The sequence below is a fragment of the Falco peregrinus genome, chromosome 10 (genome assembly GCF_023634155.1).
Source record: "Falco peregrinus isolate bFalPer1 chromosome 10, bFalPer1.pri, whole genome shotgun sequence".
Classification (NCBI taxonomy): Eukaryota; Metazoa; Chordata; class Aves; order Falconiformes; family Falconidae; genus Falco; species Falco peregrinus.
In genome coordinates, this window is record NC_073730.1 from 20,428,353 (window position 1) to 20,452,530 (window position 24,178).

The 24,178-nt window shown below is 40.3% G+C and overlaps 1 protein-coding gene across 17 annotated transcripts in view; it reads right to left on the reverse strand.

Moving 5' to 3' along the window:
* The window catches only part of ADGRL2 (adhesion G protein-coupled receptor L2), a 394,136-nt gene that overhangs the window by 152,777 nt on the left and 217,181 nt on the right, over positions 1–24,178 (reverse strand). For 5 of the 17 annotated variants that reach the window (XM_055814917.1, XM_055814916.1, XM_055814913.1 and 2 more), the window contains exon 1: positions 7,107–7,898. The exons of 1 other annotated variant lie outside the window; for it this stretch is intronic. The gene's annotated coding sequence lies outside the window, so the exon portion shown is untranslated. Of the gene's footprint in view, positions 1–7,106; positions 7,900–8,982; positions 8,998–24,178 lie in introns of those variants that run through there. 11 more of the 17 variants (XM_055814919.1, XM_055814930.1, XM_055814918.1 and 8 more) reach the window with 4 other exon arrangements.

Here is a 24,178-nt window from a genome sequence, read left to right on the forward strand (position 1 = left end):
TGATAAATTGTTTTGCTGCTACTTGCTGATTTTATCTGGGGTTTTTTCAACAGTTGTAGATAGAAATCTAAGTGTACATTAAGGAGATGCACCTCTCTAGCGGTGATGCACAGTGCTCAGCTGCTCCCTGCACTGTCCCCACCACACAAAGCAGTGAAGAAGCCCAAGAAATATGAAAATTCCCTTCTTTGCCATAAAAGGTATGAACACTCCCAACACCTAATTTATGCACCAAGCCATCCCTAATTTAAAAATTAACATATTAAACACACTTTTATTTGTACAGTATCAGAATTCAGGATCTTAAATAGCAATCTTCATTTCTGTTATTTCATTCCAGCTTTTGTAGTTCATTGTGGCCAAGTAACACATCATTAAAATACAAACATAGTACAAAACACTCAGATACATCGATCAGTGTCAAGTCAATCTGCATTACATTTTAAAAACTATTCTACTTTTTCCCTATATTGCCACTTGAGCAAAAGGAAGTCTCTTCCTTGGGTGGTAAACACACTGTAAAACACTGTTAAAGCAAAAACACAGTCATTGCAGAGGTCTTTAGCATACCAAAGGCCAAAACAGGCAGACCTACATCCTACCATATTTGTATGAGGAAATGGCGTAAGACAAATTTCCTATGACAAAACACTGCATTACATTAAAAGGAAAACATTCTTAATATTGCATCTACGTAAGAAACCCAAATAGCTTCTTATCAGCTATGACTAGATTTTCTATGAAGCTAGCTATTTTCAGTATTGAAATACAGACATTGACACTTAAATCTTTTTGTGTAAATGTTAGTGTTTATAATGTGGTCCTCAGAGATTAAGATTAGGTGGAAAAAAAACACAAAACACACAACCACGACAGGCCCTATTTTTCTCAGTCCATGATCACTTGTCAAGCCATGATTAATGCTGTGCTCTGTAGAGGGAGACATTACATCTAGGCTACAACAGACCTAAATTTTACCCTAAGGCAGAAGCCTGATTCAAACATCTCTATTCAAAGTGACATTTGTCCTCTCTTTTCAACCAGTTTCCTCTGAAATTCCAGTAAACTGACTTTGTGACCTACAAATGGTCCATTGATTCTAACTTGTCCTGTTGCCTGTCCTTGTGGCAAAGTTAGTTTTGGTGACTGAATGAAGCAAGATGTTATGCATTCAAGAAAAATACAGGAGCAGAGTCCATTAGGTGCTCTATTAAATGCTCAGTTGGACACCAGCAACTAGGATTTATGGCTACAAGGATTCCACCTTACACAGAAGAGCTAAAGATAAATACTGAGGTCAATATTAAAAATCAGAAAATAGTTTTATATTCAGAAGTAACAATGGCCTTCATATTCTAAGGTGATGAGCAAAGATACTTTTTATTTTTTTTTATTACAGACAAGAACACGGGCATCGTCAGGGCCACCCTGAAAAGTAATTACATTTTATCTCCTGCCTTTCACTCTGAAATGTCTGCTAAGGTATTTACATTTGTCTGTTACAAGAACAACAAGCTAGACAGGAGAAAAAACTAGTTGTGATCACTTATCTCAAGTAAATACTATTTCTCCAGTGAATGGTATTATTCCATCTATTTTATAAAGTTATTGTTAGATCTTCCGATTATCTGTAACTGCTATTGTAGGAATAAAAATAAGACATGCTTATACCTTATAAAGAAATAGCCGAATAGCAGACCTGGACATGTAGAATAGTAAATATCCTTCTTGCTGAACATAAAAAATGGCAACGTTTGACAATATTAAGCAATTTAAACAGTGCTGGCAAGTTCCTACTAGCCAAGGTAATCTTATTTCTGGTGCTTTTCAGGGTAAATTGATTCCCCTCCTCCCCCTTAGCTGCTCTGATAATTGAACGAATTTATGTAAGTGTGATGGGATTTTACTTAGCAGACAACACACAAAACATTCCCCAAACATGAAGTACGTCACTCATAAAACCTATTTTTTTAAATTAAGCAAGCTGTATTTAAACTTGCTTTGTGCTAGGGTAACAATCAATAGCATTTTGTTGGGGACTGCACTCCACCTCCAGGTATTAAGCACTGTGCTTGCTTCAGTCAGGCTGCAATGTTTTTGATTATCATGCCTTTCTAAATAATCTGGGTAAACAGCAGGCTAGAGTAAATTGAATCACTACAATACCGTATGAAAATCAAAAAGAAAGAAATCATGACATATGCAGATTACATAATCTTCTGAAACCCATAAAATAATCCATTTAATGTAATGATCCATAACCTGGAGATGCTATGATTTGGCATTTGAAGGTTGGGTTGTTTGTTGGGTTTCTTTTCCTAAGGAATCAATTTCTGGTCAGCTACCTATTTGTATCTAGAGAATGCTGTAAGACTTTAACATTCAGTAAGTATATTTCTATAACTACATCGCTTATAGAAAGCGACACAATCTTCAAAGCCTGTGCTGTAGAAACACATCTCTGTACACTACAGGTTGAAAAAAAATGAACTCCAAGAAAATGATCTATTGAAAAGGGCTTTAAGCCTGTCATCTTTCACCTTTTAAATGAAGACGGTTAGAAAGAATCATATTTGTTAAATAAAGACTGGAAGTATTTTCTAAACCAGGTATATATGCACATTAAATTGCAAGTTACCGATATTCCACCTACTACTTTTATTTTAAGAACTGTTGGAAACAGAATGCAGCTATCTTTGAAAACTATTTAAATATTAAACATGATTGTGAAGAGTATCAAGAATGGCCTTAAAATAGCTTTTCCTTTTTCCAGTTTTCTTGACATCAGATTATAACTATGATGGTTTAAATCTTTTACTTGTTTCAAACTGAGGGTTTTAAAAAAATAACAGACAGCTTTTAAATTTAAAAGCTGCACATAAATACTTTAAAAGGTGAATTTCTTGCGATTTCAAATCGCTTTTGTACATCACAAACATCAATCCTAAAAAATGCTTCGAAAGAGTCTTTTTAACATGACATCTCCAAGTAACATGCCTGACTATAAATTTCACTAGCCTGCACTCTAAAGTATATTGCTTTATAACTGACTGCTTGTCTACCTATGCATTAATACGATTTCAATTATATACCAGACGCAGTTTAACTTCTTCTCTTGCAGCTGACCAGGTAAAATCATTAATCATTGCTTCCAGTCCTTGTATTATCAGTCATCCACAGATATTCCTCAGTGGAAATGCAGAGGAGACATAAAGCATTTTTTGATATAAAATATCTCCAAGTGGTTATTTGTAGGTTTTTCTTCATTATTATTATTATTATTAGGCATGGTGCTACCCTCAGCAAGAGCCATACTAGAAGTTAACAGTATTTTCTTCCATGTATGTCAACATCTTAGGCGGACACAGGATGAGCAAGGGCTTGGAAATACATAAAACTTTTTTGACTGGTAAAATTCCTTAAAACTTATGATTATGTTTCTACCTCTCTAAACATTAAACAATTATTTATACTGGATGGGTATTATTATTTGTATGAATTTGTGACACACGATATAGAAATGTATTGCAAATGTAACTTTGATAAATATTTTGCCTAACTTCTCTTTCCAACAGCCTTAAGTGAAAATGATGGACCTTTCTACGAAGCTGTCATTCAAGACTGTAGCATTTTTTCTTCATCATAACTACCTCCATTTAAAAGACATAAATCAAAATGTCATGTCTATATATTGCATTTTAAGAAATAAAAATCATCATATTAGGACGTATTATTAACCATAAAGACTACAAACTCTTAAGACTACACTACCCTGCTTATTTAAATTTTAATAAGGTGCTTCCTTACTACAAACTAGAATTCTTGAGTAACCCCCTTTCCTGACTTTATGCATTAAAAGCAGTAAGAGATAAATAAAACATTGAGAAAGCTTCTGCAGCGATCAAATAAGAACTAACTAAGCAAACTTTGGGTCTTTTTAAAGCTCTCCTCTTGCTCATTTGAAGAAGGGAAACACCCAGAAGTCTGGTGTTAATGTCTCTGCTGATTGTGAAAATTGCAGCAATAAAAACTCCAACTGCTTGTCTTAAATTAAGACTTGCAAGACTACATGTGAGATCTGTATCTTTACATTAGTTTTTATAACGTTTCGAAGTTTGGTTGCTTGCTTTGATGTTGGTCTATTAATGAGCAGGGGAGCCAAAAGCCAGAAAATAATGTTCACTGGAAATTCTCAAGTCAAAATCTGAAGTAATTGGTTTGTTCTACCCCACATGATTCAATATCCTGATTCCCCCAACTACCAGCTCCCTGAGCTATCTGAACGTCTATGCTTTTTTGCTGTTGCCAACACATAGTAACCCACAGTGATTGAAAATGGCAGCTGAAGTGCTGCTGCAGCACATTAATTTTTCTCTAAGTGGTCCAATTTTGTCATCTGGATGTTGAAAATCTTCTTTCCACTAAATGTTTTTTATATATACCTTTAGAGATTTGTCGAATTTGAGGTTGCCATCATACAAACCGAAAAGCAACATTTGCAAGACAATTTTTAGATTATCACTAATAGCTGAAAGAAAGCACCTTCTTTATAGCACTCTACATTCAAAGCACACTAGTTAACAGTAACTTAAGTGTGATAATGGCAATTACATCAATATGTTCCTTTTATACCACCAAAAGGTACTACTTCAGACAGCTGAAGACATTAGGTAAATAAACTGCTGGAAATTACCTGGAAAGTAATGACACACGATTTTAGGACCACTAAAAAAATGGTCGTGTCCACTTAAGAACAACAGAAATCTATAAAAGTTGTTTAATTAACTGCACGGGGTTTTGCCAAGACATACCATATACACTCAGTTCTTTCATTAAATGAAAGGAAATTGAAGCATGAGTGAAGACGACCTACTCTAAAGGCACATCACTTTCATGGCTTAGAAAAAGCCACCACACACACACCCCAAACCATCAAATGAAGAACCGGAAGAAAAAAAACAAACAAAAAACCCCAAAAAGATAAACAGACCAAACACTACATACCAAGCACTTAAACCAACTTTTTAAAAACACAAAATTTATGTTTTAGTACCTGCATCATTCAAGTAAAAGGTTTGGAAGGACAGCATTGGCAAGGAAGGGATAGAAAGTTCTTTTTTTTGCCCGAGATATACACCAGAACACAGTCCCCAAGAAACATCTGGTCCCTGGAAAAGGTCCCAACTTATTGACAGGTAAGTGGATTTTGCTTGGCTTTTGGGTTGCCAGATTATGAACACTGATTTGCAAAGCTAATAAAAGGGCAGGCCGGGCCACATCCCCTTTCAGGCTCAAGGAAATGGTAACAAAAGACTAAAAACCTGCAAATACGTAGTCGTGTAAAACAACTTACAATGGAATAGATGTTCTACACAGCCACCAGAACAGCACTCCATACTTGGTTTCAAATTGTTTATTACAGGGTAATACTAACCGCAAATTAGGTTATCTTTGTAAACACTCTATCCCTGATTAAATGAGATTACAAGAATCACTCATTTTCACTTTTTTTCTAGAACAGAAAGGACATGGAAGCATATGGCCGCTGGCGTTCAAAACTTCTTCTACAACTCTCCATAAAAATATCTATTATTCCAGCCTACCCACCCATGAAGGAGGGAAGCGTATTTGTTTCAAAGGTCTGGAATCGATAGGTCTTTCATTACAAGATTGCATTTGTTTTCCGAAGTAATTAGAAGGTGCTCCCCACCCAGCCCCCGCACAGCACCGTGCGGGCCGTGCCCAGCGCGCTGGCGCGGGGGAAGGGGCTTCCCAAGCCCCCCTGGCGAGGGGAGGGGGGCGGCAGGAGCCACGCAGCCCTGCCCGGCGGAAAAGGTCACTTTTTCCCCTCGGAACAAGCCATTAATCAATGGAGTGTAATTGTCCCAGCGCTCGCAAGGGCTCTGCAGCGATGGGACCTTGTTTTTCGCTCGCATAATTGCCAAACAGCGAAAGTTGAGAAACATAGCCCGCATCCACCTCCCCATTTTACCCCTTTACAATTCCCTCTGCCCTTTGGGCCTCTGCTGGGAAGCAAATGGAAGACAAGCTGAAGTTTTCTCAATTGAGCCGGAGCCGAGAAACCTTTGATATGCTAATACCCTCCTTCAAACGGTAAGAATTCACACTTGCATTAATTCAAACAATTTCTGCGGAATGATGCGAAATGGCACCTCTTTTCGTGGCAAAGCAACAAAAGGAGGGAGCCGGGGCGTCTGAGGAAACCAAACAGCGGAACATTTGTTGTGCGCCCCCCCACACCCCACCCCGCACCGGGCAGCGCCGTGCCGGGAGACCCGCACCTGAGCACCGGCGGGTCCCGGTGCGACAAGCCACCGTCGAAGCCCAGCAGTGCTAGCGCAGACTAACAAGGAGATGTTATTTTTAGAGCCAGACACAGCAACTGAGGCTCATGACACACTCTTGTTTTCTGTCTCCAGATGGCCCCAGATTTCTACATGTGAAAATAAATAGAGATAAAATTAAAAAAAAAAAAAAAAAAAAAAAAAAAGTTGTTCTCACTCCACAGCCGACAAAGGGCAATTTACTGCTCTCCCCGAGGCCACCCCCCGCCCCGCACAGGCCGGTGGGCAGCCGCGGGGCCGAGTTACAAAAATAAACCCGCAACAGGTAATTATTTACCGAACGGATGCAACTTTCCCCGCTGCGCACTGCGCGCCGGGGAGCGCCGCGCCGAGCCGAGCGGCGGCCGGGCCTGCTCCGCGGGTCACCCCGGCCCCAAGGCGGGGCGGGCAGCGGCCGGGGGCCGCACAGACCCGCCGCGGCTGCCGCAGGCCCCTCCGCAGGGGTGGGGGTGGGGGGGCGGCCTGCGGAGGGGGCGGCTCCGCGCGGGCGGACAGCGGCCGTGCGGGTCGGCGGCGCCGCGCTGCTGCCGCCCCAGGGCCGCGGCCTCGGCGAGGGGCGCGCTCCGGCTCCGGCGGGGGCCGGCGGGCGAGCGGGGGTGGGCAGAGGCCTCGGGCACCGGCAGACAAGGCAGACCCCCAAGTAAGCGTTTCCCCGCCGGCGGCTCGGTGGCGACCGGCCGAAGTGGGGAGCGGGCGCCGTACGAAACGAGCGGCGCGGCTGCAGCGCGGGGCTCCGCTTACCTCTGTCTGGGAGCCGAAGGCGGGCCGGGATCTCTCGCCCCGGCGGGACCCGGGAGCCGGGTGACCCCGCCGAGCGCAGGGCTGCGGGGGAGCGCGGCGGAGTTAGTCCCGGGGCTCCGGCGGCGGAGCGGGGAGCGGGCGGGCGAGCGCCGGGCTCGGGCGGGGAGCGGGCGGCAGCTGGCTCTGCGGCGCGGCGGGCCGGGGCAGCGCAGACCAGAAGGCGGCTTCTCCTCCAAGCAGCCAGCCGGGAGGCTTCTCTGGGGCTAAGTCAACATTTTCCTGCAGTTTCCGACACTCCGCTCCGCACGAAACGCACGATGCAGCCAGGCTCCCGCCCGCACGCACGAAAATAATAAATTAAATTTAAAAAAAAACGAAATGGAGGGGACGACGGGCGCAGCGCGCAGTGTGTGCCCAGCCTTCGGAGTCCTTTCTGTGCAACGATCGGGAGGCGATGCCAGCAGCGGGAGTAGCGGGGAACAACTCGAAAATGTTACAATGGACCCCCCCTCCTCTGTGTCTCTGTCGCTCGCACCGACTAGATTTACATCTCCCGGGATGACATTCTGGCCTCTGGCGGGGTGCGGGTCCGGCCCCTCCTCGGATTTTCTCCTCTTCCTCCCGGTGCTGCTGCCCCGCCAGCGACTGGAGGCCGGCCGCTGAGCTAGTAACGCGCGCAGCAATGGGAAAAACGCAATACATACACACACACACACAAAAAAAAATCCCAATGAATTGTATCGCAGCCTCCTTTTTGCTCATGCACCTCTCCGTGTGTGACTGGGGATTGCGAAGTCCTGACACAGACTCTCCGCCGGCGCTGAACTGGAGTCACCTCCAGCCTCCTCCCCCTCCAATCTCCACCCCCTCTCCCTCCGCTCCCCACCCCTGGGCTCAGCTAATCATATAAACATATTATCACGTAGAGCAGCACCGACGAAGGACAATTTTTCCTCCCCCCCCCCCCCCCCCGCGCACCCTCCTCCCTTTCTTCCAGCTGGGGGGGTGAAGGCTAACAGCAAACGCCCGGCCGCTCGGCACCACAGGCCGAGCCGATGGGCTGCGCGCCAGCGCTGCCCGCTCCCCGCTCCATCGCCGCGGCTGCCGCGGGGCGCGCACCGACGCGGAGCCGCCCGCCCGCCGCCGCGGAGCCGCCGGGCGCCCCTGCCCGGCGCCTCGGGCCCCGGCGCTCGCCGGGCCTGGGGCCTCGGGCCTGCCGCCCCCCCCTCACGCTTCCCGGCGGCTGCCGGCGCGCCGCAGGCCGGCAGGCGTCTCCGCGGCACTTTCTCCTTGGCCGTACCCTGCCGCGCCACCGCGCACCGCCACCGCGCACCCCAACTTGTGCGCCGGGCCCTGCTCAGGTGCTGCCGGGCCGGGCCAACGCGCTGCACCCACCGTGCGTGCTCCCCCCCGGCGTCTGCACCCAAAAATAATTCACCGGGCGGCGCGCCCAGCGGGCCAGAGCAGGCGAGGGGCGGGAGGCAGGGGGCTCCCGGCTCCCCGAGGCTTCCAGGGCTCTTTCGGCCCCTTCCCCGCCTTTCCCCGCACGGAGGCTGCCCGGCGCCCACCTGCCCAGCCACCTCCTTGCGCCGCTCCGCCCGCCCGCAGCAGCCGGCAGGGACGGCGCTGCTAAGCACCGCGCTGCGCTGGGGAAAGCGTGTCAGGACAGGGTAAACGGCACTTGGAAACGATTTAAAGGATACTGAGTTGACTCATTCCTGCGCTCAGATACAAAACGCAGAGTAGTAGCGCTGTTGCGTTTCTTTGCAAAAATCTGCTCTTAGAAACCAAGGTTTGGGACTGTTGGCAGGCTTTTTCGGTCTGTTCCCCCGCCCCCCCCCCGTGTTGATGCAAAATACTGAGGATCCGCGCTGACCTTTCAGGCTTCGCAACATGCCCAGTCCCCAGCTCTCAAGGTCAGGCAGAAGCAGCTGGGCATTAGGCAGGGCCGGTGGGCGCGGCGCGGCGGGCGGGGGCGCGGCCGGGGCGAGGGCCGGGCTGCGCGGCCGCGGGGAGGGACCGAGGTGCGGCCCCGGCCTGGCAGCGCCCCCCTGCCCCCGCCGCCCTTTGGGGCTTTTTTTAGCCGCCCCCTCCCTCCCCTGGCTGCGGCGCTGGGATGAAATCCGCTGGGCTGCGCCTGCCCGCAGCGTGGCACGCACGGCAGGGGACCAATGGGGCCCCATCGGCTCTGCCGGGTCCAAAGCACGTTGGCGATTCGGCTCGGAACCCCCACACCACTGCAGGAAATCGGGATCGTTGCCTTTGTTAATGACAAAGATTTACTTTTTAACATAATTACCTCGACTGCTCTGCATACCTGTGCAATTAACGTTCCTGCTTAGCAAAATGCAATGTGTATGAAGAGGGACGTGACACGGTTAAAAGGAAACTGGATCTATCAGCCCTTGCGACCTGAAGTGTTAGTGGGGAGGATAGCCTTGGCCCAGGCCTCTGTGAGAGCACATTAAACTTTCAACAGCACTAGCAATAATCCCAGGGATTAGTACTGAAAAATCACCGCAAGATGGGCATGCCATAGCCTCACTGACCTTCCCCGCTGACCGTGCCTGTGGAGGGGACCGGGAATGGGGAGAGCACTCCCAGGCTTGTGGGCCCGGAGAGGTTGCTCGGCCATGGCGGGCGGCGCATCTTCCTGGGGCTGCTGTCAGTGGGGTTAAACCTGCACGCTGCCTGGCAGCCACGCTCAGCATGCCAGGGCAGGAGATCCTGTGTCCCTGTGATAGTTTGTACCTACTATATATAGTTAAAATATAGGTTACTGTGAGAGCAAAATGTAGAAAAGAGCAGGTTCTCTATTTTCTCCCTAGTTCTTTAAGTCCTTTGTGTACCCCTAGTATAGCTAACTGCCCTGTCTTACTGAAAATATCCTCATAAATATCTCTATAAACCCTTAATAACCTCTTACGCATTTCTAATGGAATTAAATCATACAGGTATTTTAATGTGTTATATTAGAAACTGATTTTCAGTGAAAGGGTTGGATGCATCTGTTATGGAAACATGCTTCTTTAAAAGAGGGTCACAGAAATAGAAAGACATACATATTGATTGGCTATCATTTTACCAGAGTTTTAAAACATATCATTAACAAATCCTACTTTTTTCTTTTTTTTTTTTTTTTTAATGTCACATAAATGTAATTGCAGATAAGCAGTGATAGCCTGGAAGTAACAGCCTTTTGCTTAGTTGGTGAGAGCAGGGTTTAGCCACAAAACAGTTGAGAGTACAAGAATTACATAGGGTTGGCAGTTTCCCTTTGAGAGGGTGTGAGAGAGAGGAATTCTTCTATTTCGAGCAAAATGTGTGTTGGTTTCTGTAGAAATTTTTTACCCACAAAAAGATTGAAAAGAACTGCAGAACTAGGCCTTGTGTTAATATTTGCTGAAGTGGAAGTGAATTCACCTATGTGGATTCAACGGCAGGACTGACGTTTATTTTCCCCCTTTTCATCAAAAACTTCTGGAATCATATTTCTTTCTACATGCAGAAATGGAGTTTTACAACTGTAAGTTTTACATCTCCAAGTTGTAAAACTGATTTTTAAACAATTGGGAAAAATGCAGACAGAGACCTTTCAGCCATTGTTTCGAAAACACATGCTCCCATTAATTCTCATTAAATGTGGATTAAGATATGAGAATACCTGGCAGAGGTGTATGTTGCTTTGGCAAGTAAAATAGTATTATTCAAGTGATTAATTTTGCTTCACATGAAACAGCATCTGTTTCTTTAGAACAGGAAAATTGTAGACACATACACCCATGGCATACTTGAATCTCATCCTTTAGTTTTTACCCGGCCACAATTATTGCAAGATTTGCATATTAATACATAAAAAAGAATTATAACAAATCAAGTTTCTTTTCACCATTAAAGCTGCCTATTTACTTTTTGCCATATCCCTATAAAATGTGTATCTCATTCCATACATACTCCCCAATAAGTACAGACAAGTAGATTTTCCTTTAAAACCTTGCTTTGCTGCAACAGTGCAAAATAGCTAGCTTGAAAACACTGTGAGAACTCTTATAAGCTTAGCAAAATAATTTGATAGTATTTTATTTGACCCTTTTACTAATGTTAAATTTTTGTTTTCATGTATGTTCTGTGTATTGCTCTCAAATTGCTTTGGTGAAACTGCTGGATCATGTCCTTGAAAAAATAAAAGCAAATTCATAGTAAATTTTTAAATAATCACAAGAACTGTGTATCAATTAGCATTTCTAGGGCCAACATGTAGGACACTGAGAACTGGAAAAAATTTCACTGTCAGCTTGTACTTGAAGAAGATGCATCTGATAAAGATGATTTAACTTGCAGAAAAAAATTGGCCAAATTATGAAGTCTGTAATACGAACTTGCAGACTCAACTAGAGGTTTTCTGCCATAGAATTGCAGTTTACATCTGCCTATTTTTAAAAAGGTTAATTTAAAACGTTTAAATATCTTGATAAATAATATTTTGTATTGCCGTAAGTGTCAGTTCTCCCATGAGAAATGGTTTACACAGATTTTATGCAACCTATTTCTTTATTACTGGAGTTTTATGACTGAACTTTAAATACTAGCAACTGACATTTCCTCCCTATCTGTGCATACCCTGTTGAATAGCGTATCAATGAACTTATAATTAGATATTAGTTGTAATGTTGTTAGACATAATGTTAGCAAAGACTGACAGAAGAGGTTGTATGTATGTAGTGCAGTAGCATCAGCTAAAGTTGGTGTGATATAAAGATGCGGTTTAATTGGTACAGCATAAAGACATGGGGTTTTTTCCATGGTACGTGGAAAAGTAACAAAACATTACATGATTTTACCATTTCAACACAAAACTGAAAAGTCAAAATCTTGGTTTTTTTTATTTAGGAAAACCCCCAATTAATTTTGTGGACAAATTTATATAAATAAAGTGTGAATGATACAACCCATAAAAGAAAATATCCAGTGTATTGTCTTAAAAGTTTGGAAAAATATCTTGACAATTACCAGTCTTTTAAACTAAGTAATTGATTTTAGTGTCGCTTGGGAAAAAAATGAAACCCATCAATAAAAGAAGAGAATTCTGCAGCTGTTCCTAACAAATAAATGTAACATGAATTTGCATTTTACATAGTTTACTTCAGTAATCAGTTTTAATAACTCATAATCTATATCATTATTTAAGAAATGACAAAATCACTGACTTACTCATAACACTTGGTAATTGTTTTTAAAAATAAATTCTACACATGACTAAGGAAACACCCATTTCCATTTGCTTTATGTTAAATCAACATCTAACCACTCATGGTGATTTCATTCAAAGAAAACAGAAGGAACACATTAGCTGTGTGGTTAAAGAGATTGATGGGCTTCAAAGATTTTAACCATGGATGGTTTTTTCCCAACTGTAGAAACTCATGTTTTTAATTTAAATAGCTTCAAGAAAATGAAGATAATTTCATTCAACAAAGCTGTTGTTTCTTGTTTCTTAGACAGAAATTAATTTGATTTTGGTTAATTAAGTAACATTAGAAACAACCTTGTTCAGAGAAAATGCAGCTATGAAACAAGAGCATGCGTATGCCATATTAGCTAGGTATTCTGAAACAGAATTGTATCATGCTAATAAATTTTGTATAAAATTAATAAACTATTTTTTAAAATTATAATTAATAATTTTAAGAGATCAATGTGATTTTTACCAGTGACTTTAGATACAGGTTTTTATGTTCATGCTAAGACACTGCAGTTGCCTTTCTACTCTGAAAAGTGAATCTGGGGGAGCTTCAATAACGCTGGAGCTCAGTGTTGTTGAAGAAGTACATTCCTTACTTTGGGCTTTGGGTATTTATGGGTGTATGCTGGTGGAGAAAAGTTTACAGTTTAGTGCTGCAGGCATTTATAAAGGCCAAAGAGTTTTCAAGATTGAGCTGTTAGGAGTCACGTAGCAGAACACGTTTAAAAAGAGACGAGTACAATTCCCTGTTTTCATATGAAAAGCTCAGCACAGAAGCTGAAACGATCATACCAGAAAAGGAACTGCAGTGCTGAGCTTTTGGGGAAAGAGATATGTCATGAGATCCCAATTCTCCAAATAGTTTTGCACATTTCTAGGTTCCCTTTTCTCCAACTGCTGTATCTGCATAGGCATTACTTCTGCATTTCGGCAGCAAATGTTTTTTAAGGAAAGAAGCAAAGCTCAAGAGAATAGTAACAAATTAAATAGATTTTTCTATTTAAAATAAATGTAATTTTGCCTGGCAGGTAGGGAGGTCCTTCTCCTCCTCCCCCTTACACAACTATATTACACAATTTTGCTATGACTTTGCTAAATCTCTGTATCTCTTTCACCTGGTAATTTGCAGCCAGAGAAGTACCCGATATCTCAGACTGGCCTATTTGGAGGTCACTGTGTATTCTCACCACCTCTCCTCAGCTCTTGCTACACAGCTGCTTGATATAACATAATGGGAGAAAGACCGGGTGTCTACACTAAACCCCTATACCTCCTATGATTTCCTTTATCAAACTCCAGTTGCAGATCTAGAACTTATACTCATTAGCTTGCTTTTAACTATAATATTACCCAGGTCCTTGGCCACTCTTCTGTTGTTTGTGTGCCGCAAACTGGAAGGTGATGCAAAACAGATGAACAGAAAATGGAGAATTCAAAGGCAAACCATTGTATTTGCAAGTATGAATCCATGAAGGCTTTTCGTTTCTTACCCAAGCATCTAATACAATCGTCCTAGGCACTATTAAAATCCATGTCCTTGATGACATAGGCTAAGATTTAAAGAGATATTAATCTTTATCTGCACAGCTGTACAAACTCATAAAGACTTAGATGCCTACGTTGGGGGTGAGGTTAAATTTACTTTTTTGAGAAGTTATGGGATAAAATACATCAAATTCTTGGACCACCAACCAGAACACAGGCCTCCCCATTCCAATTGATTGCCCAAATCATTGAGCTACAGAGTTGTATTCCCTCTGGTGCTCTCTCTTTCTAGCCCAGTGAATCCTGAATAATTTTCTGCGGGGTGTATGAGTTTAGCAGAAGTGGAGAGTATCTCCATCTCCAGTCAGGCTGTGGGTTAGAGAACTGTTTAGCTGGGGAGAAATACACGTTTGAATCCTTTCAGGCAGAGGAGAGAACTGATCTTGTTTCACACACTTTGGACAAGTCTCTTAACTGCTCGTTGTAAAATAAAGCTACACCTTCAAAAGAAAGTGGTGATTACCACTGGGTTTAGTGACAGGCTAACTGTGTTGTTGCGTGTCAGGTGCCCTTACAGTATGACTGTCACTTTCAACTGCTCAGCTTTGTTTTACAGCTCATTGGCAATGATGTTGGTGCAGAGCTCCTTAGTCTGGTTTATCTTGACTAAAGCAATATTTGGCATGATGAGCATTACCACTGTAGGAAAATTTAATGTAAAAACATGGAAGTGCCTTTTGAACAGAGGCATCTTCCCCAGGTAGGCAGCATTGAAACAGGGTTTTTTCAACTTAAGAGCTTAAATTCCTTCCGTGTTTCTCTTTAGGAGTCTTGTTGTTGGAATTCTGTACGATGCCTACATGAAAATCTGGTCCATAGTCACAATAATCAAGTTCAGAGATACGGTAGTAGGTTATGAACCAGAAAGAACAGGGTGCTCATGATCAATCAATCAGGAACAGAAAAGAATCTCCCACTGGGACTTCCACACGTCATGATTGTAACTTTCAAATTCCCTTATCAAATGGCAAGGCGTGAGAGCCATATTTGCTTCCAAACTTGCATATTTCAGTTCCCATTTACTGTTTTCCCAGTGTGCTACTAGGTGTTAATCTGTAAGAATAAGTGGGGTTTTTTGTCATTTTCTTTTTTAATTTAGAATACTCAATTGGTACCTTTAATCAAGACAACGTATAAGTTGTGCTTTTTGTACAATTCATCTGGTTCTGCTTCTCAGTTTCCCATCCAACTCTGGAAGTGCTCATAACCTGAGTTGATTGGTTATACTTGCTTTGATTTTGTTTTGGAGTTTAAACCAAGGACTTGGTCCCTTATATTTTTTTATAAGAATGTATTTTTGCCTCTTGGTACTGATTGCCATTGAAATGCCGACAGTTATGTGATTGGCTCCCTCTGGAGCAGATACCAGAGATGCATCATGGATCACTGGTCAGAGGGCCTAGAAACAGCAGCAAATTCAGTCTCCCCCCCTCCCCACCAACTCTTAACATCAGCACTGCTTTGCAATCCATCTCAGCTGGCATGGGCAGAGCATGGAGGGGCATACCCAGATTTGTTTCCAGGCTCACATCTTCTAGTTCACATTTTGTCATGCTTGTGTTACATGCCAGGTGTAACTCTGGCAGCTGTAAGAACAGTCATTTTCCTTCACTGAAACTGCATATAAAAGCCTCTGTTTCAGTAATGATTTGTTATACATTACAAACACCTGCAGCACATGGGAATTAATATCACTAAAGTATAGGGATCAGAGATATTCCACCTTTTTTTCTTTAATTAAACGATCATTTACTTCTGACAGACCTCAATGTTTTTGACAAATAGTATTTGAATCTGATTGAAGGTATGGTTACGCCTTTGTAAAAACACTGCAGTCAGAGAATGATATTACTACCATACTCCTGTTGTGAGGAACATCGATAGACTGCTTAGTACTACTGCTAATTATAAATATTAAAATACAGTCAATAATTAATTAGGATGCTATTCCCTACCTTACTATGAGCACTGGCTACCGTTTGTTGAATAATCAGCACCAAAATATGATCTTTTCGTATTCTATCTGGTAAATCATAGTACTACATTTAATATATCCTTAAGACAACACACTTAAGCTTTTACTGCATGTTTGGAAAGCAAAGTGATAACTCCTTATGCATTTACACAGGAATGGGAGAATTTCCTGCATATGCAACCACCGAATCTTACAGAAGAATAAACCGTAAATGTGCACTGTACCATTGAGGTGCCCAATTTGGCCTTTCTGTTTTCTTTTCCCGTCACCTCTCTATATTGCTACATTGGTTTAATTTGCTTTCTTTAGAATTTTTGTTGATACTAAAATTAATGTGCAAATTCCCTATCAGTTGTATATATTAATGTAATTCCTCTCTCAAATACAGCTCATTGAAATTAGCACTGGTAAAAGGTGAGATACATATTCATACAGTCATTTCCATAAATCCCATTCAGCTTTATGCACCCTAAGCTTTAATGCAAAGCATCTACTACTGCAGGTAATTTTAGCACAAGCAAAACAGCACTTAAGTGACATCTGACTTCCCAAAGACTGGAAGTCTTTTTAATAAACAGATTATTGGAAGAGAAAAAAATTCTATAATAAATTACATTTTTGACATTGTAATTTTTATGAATAAAGATTTACTTTAAATATTCTGCATATCTTAACTTCACTACTTAGTGCAACCCAGTTTTGAGTTTTCAAGGAATTTATTGGTCAAAATTTATCACCTTACAGTCCATTATCATAGTAAACCTTACAAATTAGACCTTTTATTACAGTGCTGAAGTTGGCAGACCAACTCCATTCTGCCTTGCAACTGAATTCAACTATGTTTTCAAAAAGATTAGTAAATATATGGTAATAGATTTGTTTCCTTTGGGGAAACTAGTGTGTTTACAACCAAAAGTTGAAAACAGTGATGCATTTCTCCAACAAATCGCACACAATTGGTTCTTCGCAAGTCCTATAAATTGTGCATGATGCCAAATTTATGATACAGTGTAATATAGTATAGTGTATTAATCTGTTAATAAACTAAACTTATCAACAAGAATTATAGAAGGAAGCAACTTATAGTGTACACCCTGGACCAAAAAGTAAATTTTATTAAAAAACCTATATACTGAAAACTGATCTATGCAGCACAACATTTTTATCAGTTCTAGTGACAAAAATATCTTTAAAATAGGTTGTAATATGCATATTAAGCCTAATTATTTACTTGGATTATACAACGCTAGCTATAACAGAAGCCATTAGGTCAATATCTGTATAGGTTTGGGAAATTAAGGCATCATCTATTCCTTGTTGTGAAAGACATTTGCTACTAAAAATATAAATAGAAATCTACAAGGTGCAGGTGCAGATTCTACTTAGCAATGCAGCTCTGTTTGTGTAAGTGATGTTTTCCCTAGTAAACAGAGGAGCTGCAAGGTCATGAAACAGACAATGGCACATATCTCTCAGAAAATTATGCTTCACTGTACAGACTTGCAATTTTTATATTTCACTTAGCATAATGCAGCAACACATTGTGACTTATAGCAGTCTCTATTTTTCACAATTTTCCAGTTAATGAAAGTAATGTTTAAATACTCTGAAGTTAGATTATTAACTTCTACAAAATAGAAACAGATGTGTGTCTTAGTATGCCATTAAATTTATGATTTACATAGTATTCTTGAATACAGCTGAGCAGAGGCCAATGATTCTAATTTGCTCTAGATTTACAATAACCTGATCTGGTTTTTGTAAGTACTGAAACACTTTAAACAAAATTAGAAAGCCGTTGTGCTTTGTGTGATTAAAGATGCAATTCCCTTTGGGGTAATGAGAAGAGTTAGAACATGTTTCTTTCTTTATGGATGTTTCTATTATAAACATGAGTACCATATATTATGTATTTTTGTTACTATTTCCTTGGTTTTAATTATAAAATAAACTGATTGAGCTGTACTGGAGTTACACTGAAACAATGCCAAAATCTAGCTAAAGAATGCATACAGAGGTTCATAAAAATCCTTAAAATTCTTCGGAGGGTCTTAAGATCTTGTTAGAAAAATACTAGTTCCTTATAGTCTGCAGAGACCTAAAAATGTCTCTGATTTGAAACTACACAATTTAAAGATCTGCTTGAAAAGCTAACACATTTCTCTACTTATTATAATATGTTCATGCACAAAATTTTACAGGTCAAAGGTTCATAGTGATATACATCTGGAAATATGGGTTTGGTGTATGTAATGGCAGAAATGACAACAGGAATGAGTGTTATAGTTTAAAACACAGGGTATCTATGGGTAGACATAACATGTTGCTGCTCTAAATACTGATTTTTTTTTCAAACAGAGGCAAAATGAGATTAGATATATCTGATAGAAGTAAGTGCCATGAGAGAGGAATACCTTGTGTATGAAGAGTTAAGGCCTGATTCAAAGATTCCGAAAATAGTAAGTCAGGCCATAAGGATGTATGGGTTCAGGGTTAGCTAGAAATTAAGTATTTCCAAATTCTAATCTATGACTCTAAAAAGGATTTCTATTGTGGCCCAAATATATGTCATTCAGCACTGTAATTTACTTTTCACATGGAAAGGTGACGTAGCAATGAAGTGTAAGCATCTGTTTCATAGAGACTTTCTAAAATAATTTTTAAGGCTACCTCAACTATTCTTTGCATATTGCTCCCCCAAATATCAAATAGATTTTATGAATGTAGAAGTACTGAACCAGGCCTTTAATTTACATAGTACCTGGAATATTATATTATTTCATGCTTTGTGTTATTAATTTGCTATTTTACATAATGCCTTGAAGATAATATAGGCTGAGTATTATATATTCGTATTGAATCATACTACAATATATGTATTTATATTTATCTTTACCTCTGATGAAATGTTTAATATTATTAATCCTTTCATTTTAATTATATTTAATTAACTATCATTAAAACAGGAGCATTACCTTTTAATAAAAATTTAATCATACATTTACTCATGCACGGGATCAAAACGCTACACACAGATGAGATGTCTTAAAAGTGATTGAATGCATTCAGTTTGTTTGGTCACTCACTCTTGCAGTGCACTTACAGACTGCCATTTGTGCTTTGCTCAAGAGATCTCCAAGGGTAAGCTCCCACCCTCCTGCCATGTTCTTTGACTTGGGATTTCAGTGTTAGACAATTGTACAGGCTGAGCCACAAGCATAGCTCTCAGCCTGTGTGTTGCTCCAAATTCAGCTTTCAGTTTTACCAGTGCACCCCCTGATAGCTATAGCATATGGTCTGTTACAGGTATTTTTGCATTTGGCTGTGGATTGGCGTAATGCAGCACTGGTACAACTTTTGACCCAGGCAGACTGATGTGCACATATTTCATTTTAAGAAAGGATGAGGATCACTATGAATTTTTGCTGGGGCATGTGACAACAGCAACTGGAATGAAAAAACGGTAGGAGAAAAGATTTCCGTCATATATGGGAGGCTGAAGTGCATATAACTGGACTAGTTTTGTGGTCTCATGTGAACTTTCTGGGAAATATTTCTATTAAACACATAATTACCCATACAAGCGGCGTTAGGCTGACAACAAGAGACTGGCAAACATATTAACTAATTCAAGTTTAAGTTGTGTCTAGGGAAGAATTAATATTATAGAATTGTTTCCTTCTTGAAAAAAATGAATATGTATATGGAATAAATTACTGATAGGAATGAATGGTATCAGGACATTGGAACCTCATACTTACTTTTTTACCTGTAACTTAACATAAGCTGAGGCCCCACTTCTGCAAGTGCACAGGTTTAGGTGAGCAAACTTTTGCTGAACCAAGACTGTATCCCCAGTCCTATAAATATGCCTGTTAAATCTTATCAACAATATTAATTTGGAAATCTCAGATATAGGAAAATGTGTCCTCTTTATGTCTTGCATTAAAATTGATGGTGAGTTTTGGAGAAGGAGCTTTTAATTGTTCTGGTAAAGACATATTAACTCACTGAGCCCCAAAGTATGGAATTGTGTTTGCAGCAAACTGTTGCTCAAGGAGCCCTGTGTGACTAACTTGGAGACTGGAAGTAAAAACTGCAGATGAGAATTCCATATGTCTGAGGCAAAGCACCTGAAAGGAAAGCTCACATTTTAATGACAGAGCATGGGATGGCCATTATAGGAATATATTGTATTGATAAAAAGGGAAAACACCTGGTCAACAAAGGTTTTGTAATATTTTTTCATATTAGTTATTTTAAAGTCATATTAAGCTGTCGGAAGACTTTGGTTCATTATGAACACTCTGTTTCTTAAAGATGCTCGGTGAGTCTGGATGTACTTAGCATAATTTATTTTCCAATCGACTCTGAGTCGCCCAGACCTACTTCTATTGAAGTCAACTTTTTTCTTTTTTTTTTTTTTTTTTTTTCAAAGAGAATTAAATCAAGTTTAATTTTTCTTCAAAACCAGACTTGGTTAGATTTCTTAATTGTCAATTTTCTTCAAACAATTGCTTCATGACGTTTTAGAAAAATTGAAAATCCAATAAATGTTGTGATTCCTTATATTAAAGCCCACTCTAAAAACATTTGTTTGGTGCAATTACTTAGCAACTCAGAATAAGTGGGAAGTTCAAACCTGTATTTATATTAGTTTAAAACCTTCATAATGTGATTTAAAATTACCTTATCCCAAAATACATTTAAATCTCAAATGGAACGGTATTTTAAACGTTTCTGTGGCTGTAAGGCTTCATACATTAGACAAATATTAACTAAAAATACAACAGACCCTTTTCTACTCTTTTCTTTGTATTTACTGGAGCTGTTTCATATTAATACTGACATGGGCAAGACAATGCAACAAACTTCAGAGCGATAAGAAGGCCATTTTGCAATGGCTCTTTTGTTGAGCTATGAAGCTGTGTAGAGAAGGGCATATTTTGACTATTCAGTTCCCATCATTCTGATCGCTCTCTACTGCATAAGTCTCAGGTCAGAAGGTTTAAGTGTCTAAAATCTATGGGCTGCTTGTTTTCAGAAAAACAATAGTAAAAATCGGCAGGAGAACTTTCCATCTTCTGACAAGACATTTTTTACTTATGCAGAACTGGGCTTTGTTGAAGAGCTTCTGTCTTCATTATTTAATTTCTTTGTGGAGCTTACAGTCAACATGATCCCGTTGAGTTCTTTATTTAATATGTTTCAGAACACAGGACACCTGCTGACTTCTTTAATAACGAGTTGTCCTCAGTTGGCTTGTATGTGAAAACTGTGCAGCAGAGGCAAGTAAAGAATAACCTTAGACATTAAGACTGATTCCATTAAAAAATAAAATAAAACTATGTCCAGGCTCCACACCCAGAGTCCCTAAAATAAATTTGCAAGGGCTTTTCACAGCATGGAATCCAGGCGGATTTTTTTTAATTGAATTCTGTTCTGTGTAAGCGCAGCTCAGTAGAATTCAATTTCTATGTAGGCTCCCAGGAAAGAAATACATGCTAGGTATTTTTATTGGTAAAGTTTTGGATTTAATTTCTTAAAGTATTATTTAGATTTGATTGTGGACAGAGTTGCTAGTGTTTACCTTTACACAGTGTCGTGTACCTTTTATTGGAGAAGGGCATCTTTAAAAAAGGATTGGCAAAAGCTCAGAAATTTAACCATGAATAAATTCTGGGGCTTTGTATTGTATTAATAAGGCTCAAACTCTACTTCTTTGTACAAACCCTATGAATTCGATGGAATATCTCCATATTCCCAGTTCAACCTTTATTTTTTGTCCCACTTTAATATATTTTCCCTACTTTGTTGGAAGACTGTTTCACACCTTGTTAGGTGAAGTGTGGGGAAATACTGTTATAGATGACTCAGGGAAGCCCTACAGTCTCAGTTCGTAAGTAAAGGAAGAAACCTTAATAAGATCAATGAGTCATCCTTCTCCTCTGAGTGGATGGTAACTAAAACAGAGAAATCAGGCTTTGACCGATTAGTGTATCTTAACTGGCTCTATTCTGCACTCATTCACATAATTTCTCCCATAATTCTTTCACTTTTGATGAAACAACTTATTTTACTACAACCCATAAAATTCAGATGATGAATAAAAAGTATCTCACAAATGGAAACTACACTCAGCCACTGTTAGCTCACACTCAGGTTGTTTTTCTTAGTCAATAGAATTTTAACAAAATGCTTTTTGCCTTACAACTATGAAGAGAACTGTTGCAAACTGATAAAGCAAGATGTTAAAACAGATAAACTTTTTATTTTGGTTTTTTAATGTTAATCCTTGATTTTCATACAAAGAAATACCCTGAACCAGAGGTTCAGCCTTGTTAATAATTTCATGTTACAATCAATAAATTAACCAGCCTTTATCCACACTTGGTGTGATGTGAAGGATGCTCACCTGATGAAGGAACATGTGCTCCCACCTTGGATTCTGTCACAAAATGTGGACCTAATCCAAAGTATACCTGAATCTGTATTAGAAAACAGAATCTGCACTGCTCGTGTTTAAATCTACTTCCCTTTTCTTTAAGAGGAAATGTATCAATTTACTATCTTGTCTACTATATATAATCTATATTATCATTATACCTGCCTCTCTATATTCTATATTACATATTACATATTACATGTTATCTATTGCCTATTTGTTATATTGTCAAATAATCTTTAAGTACTGGGTTAGTAAATTATTATGTTTAATTGTGTGGGTTTTATAGATAAGCCTGTTGATATGTGTGTAAGGTTTCTTAATAGTTTCATTAAGTTTGTCAGGAAATTAGGATACGGTAGAGATGTATGTCTTTTTCAAATCTGTCTTGCGACATCTTGTGCACACAACCTCTTTTCAAATTCTCCTTATGAATAACCATTTTGTATGTGCTTAAATCACATTTCAGTTTTCTGTAGATGGTTCTTAATACCTGACATATACCATTGCTAGTTTTGTAAACATGTTTTCACTGTTACTTACAAGAACTGAAACAAATCAACAGCTGATCTGCGGGATGACAGTGGCAAGGACAGCCTGTGCGTATGATTATCAAAGGGTTCAATCAGGGTTGATACTGGACAACGCACAGAGCAAAGGGCAAACCCAACCCAAAGAACTTCATAGTACTGCCTCCGTCTGAAGTTGCACAAGGTTTCCTTTTCAGCCTCGGTGTTGCTCAAGTGTCATGGGAATGGCAGGGGGCAGGGGTGGGGAGCCAGCGCTGAAGGCAGCAGAAGCCTCCCAAGCTGAAGGAAGGCTCACAAACCACCGCAGCTTCAGGCAGGATCGGGTCTGCGGGGCCGTTGCACCCTGTATCTGCCTGCAACCACAATCCACCTACAAGGCGCTGGATGGATTTAGGCCTGAGAATTAAGAGAGGCAAAAATATTTGTGAATGCATACCGACTAGGGATTCAGTTGGGCTTTGGGTCTGATTTCATACCAACTGGGAACAGAAGATGTGCAGGTAGCGTGGAGCTGCCCAGGCTGTGAGCCTTAGAGCTTGCCCGTCCCTGCAGCTCCCCGCAGCCAGCTTATCAGGGTGGCCTTTGGGAGGAACACTGCACTCCCCAAAGATTTTTTGTCATAGTCCATCTTCATTTTATTGTAATTCTGTATGGTGCAGCTAAGCTGTTCATAACCAGACAAAATGATATCTATTTTTCCACTTCAGCTCATGTCTCTTCTTCCTGTGCTCCATACAATTATTTTGTAGCACATGAGGAAAAATGTTTATGTTCTGTCTAATTCAGTCTAAATAAAATGTTAAAGGGTGACAATCTCTTTAAACATTACTGATCATTACTTACAAAACTATATTTTAAAATTGTGAAAACAAATGCTTTGACCTTGTGAGCTATGGAAATATTTAAAAAACAAATCTGCTATGCTTTTTTGGCTAATAGTTGTGATTTGCATAGTTGAACCTTGAATGCAGTCATAAATAGCTACAGAATCCAGCTTGGCATAATGCCCAGCAACGTTAGGGTGCCAGACAAAAAATCGGGTCAACCACTTACCAAGTAAGTCATTCTGTCTCAACAAGGTGACGTCTAACAAAGAAGCTACAAGGCTGAAGACAGATAACATATTCAGCTGCTGTTCAGAAAGACAAGAACTTTTCATTTATCAGGATAATCTACTACTTGTAATCAGTACACTGAGTGAACTCCCTCTTGTAAAAAAGAGAAAAGCCCATCAATTGTTTTTGCTAATTAAGATGAATATTATTCCTGTGAAATGAACCAAAAAGTTTTGTGTAACCAGAATCCCAAAAGCGATCTATAATATAAAATAATAAT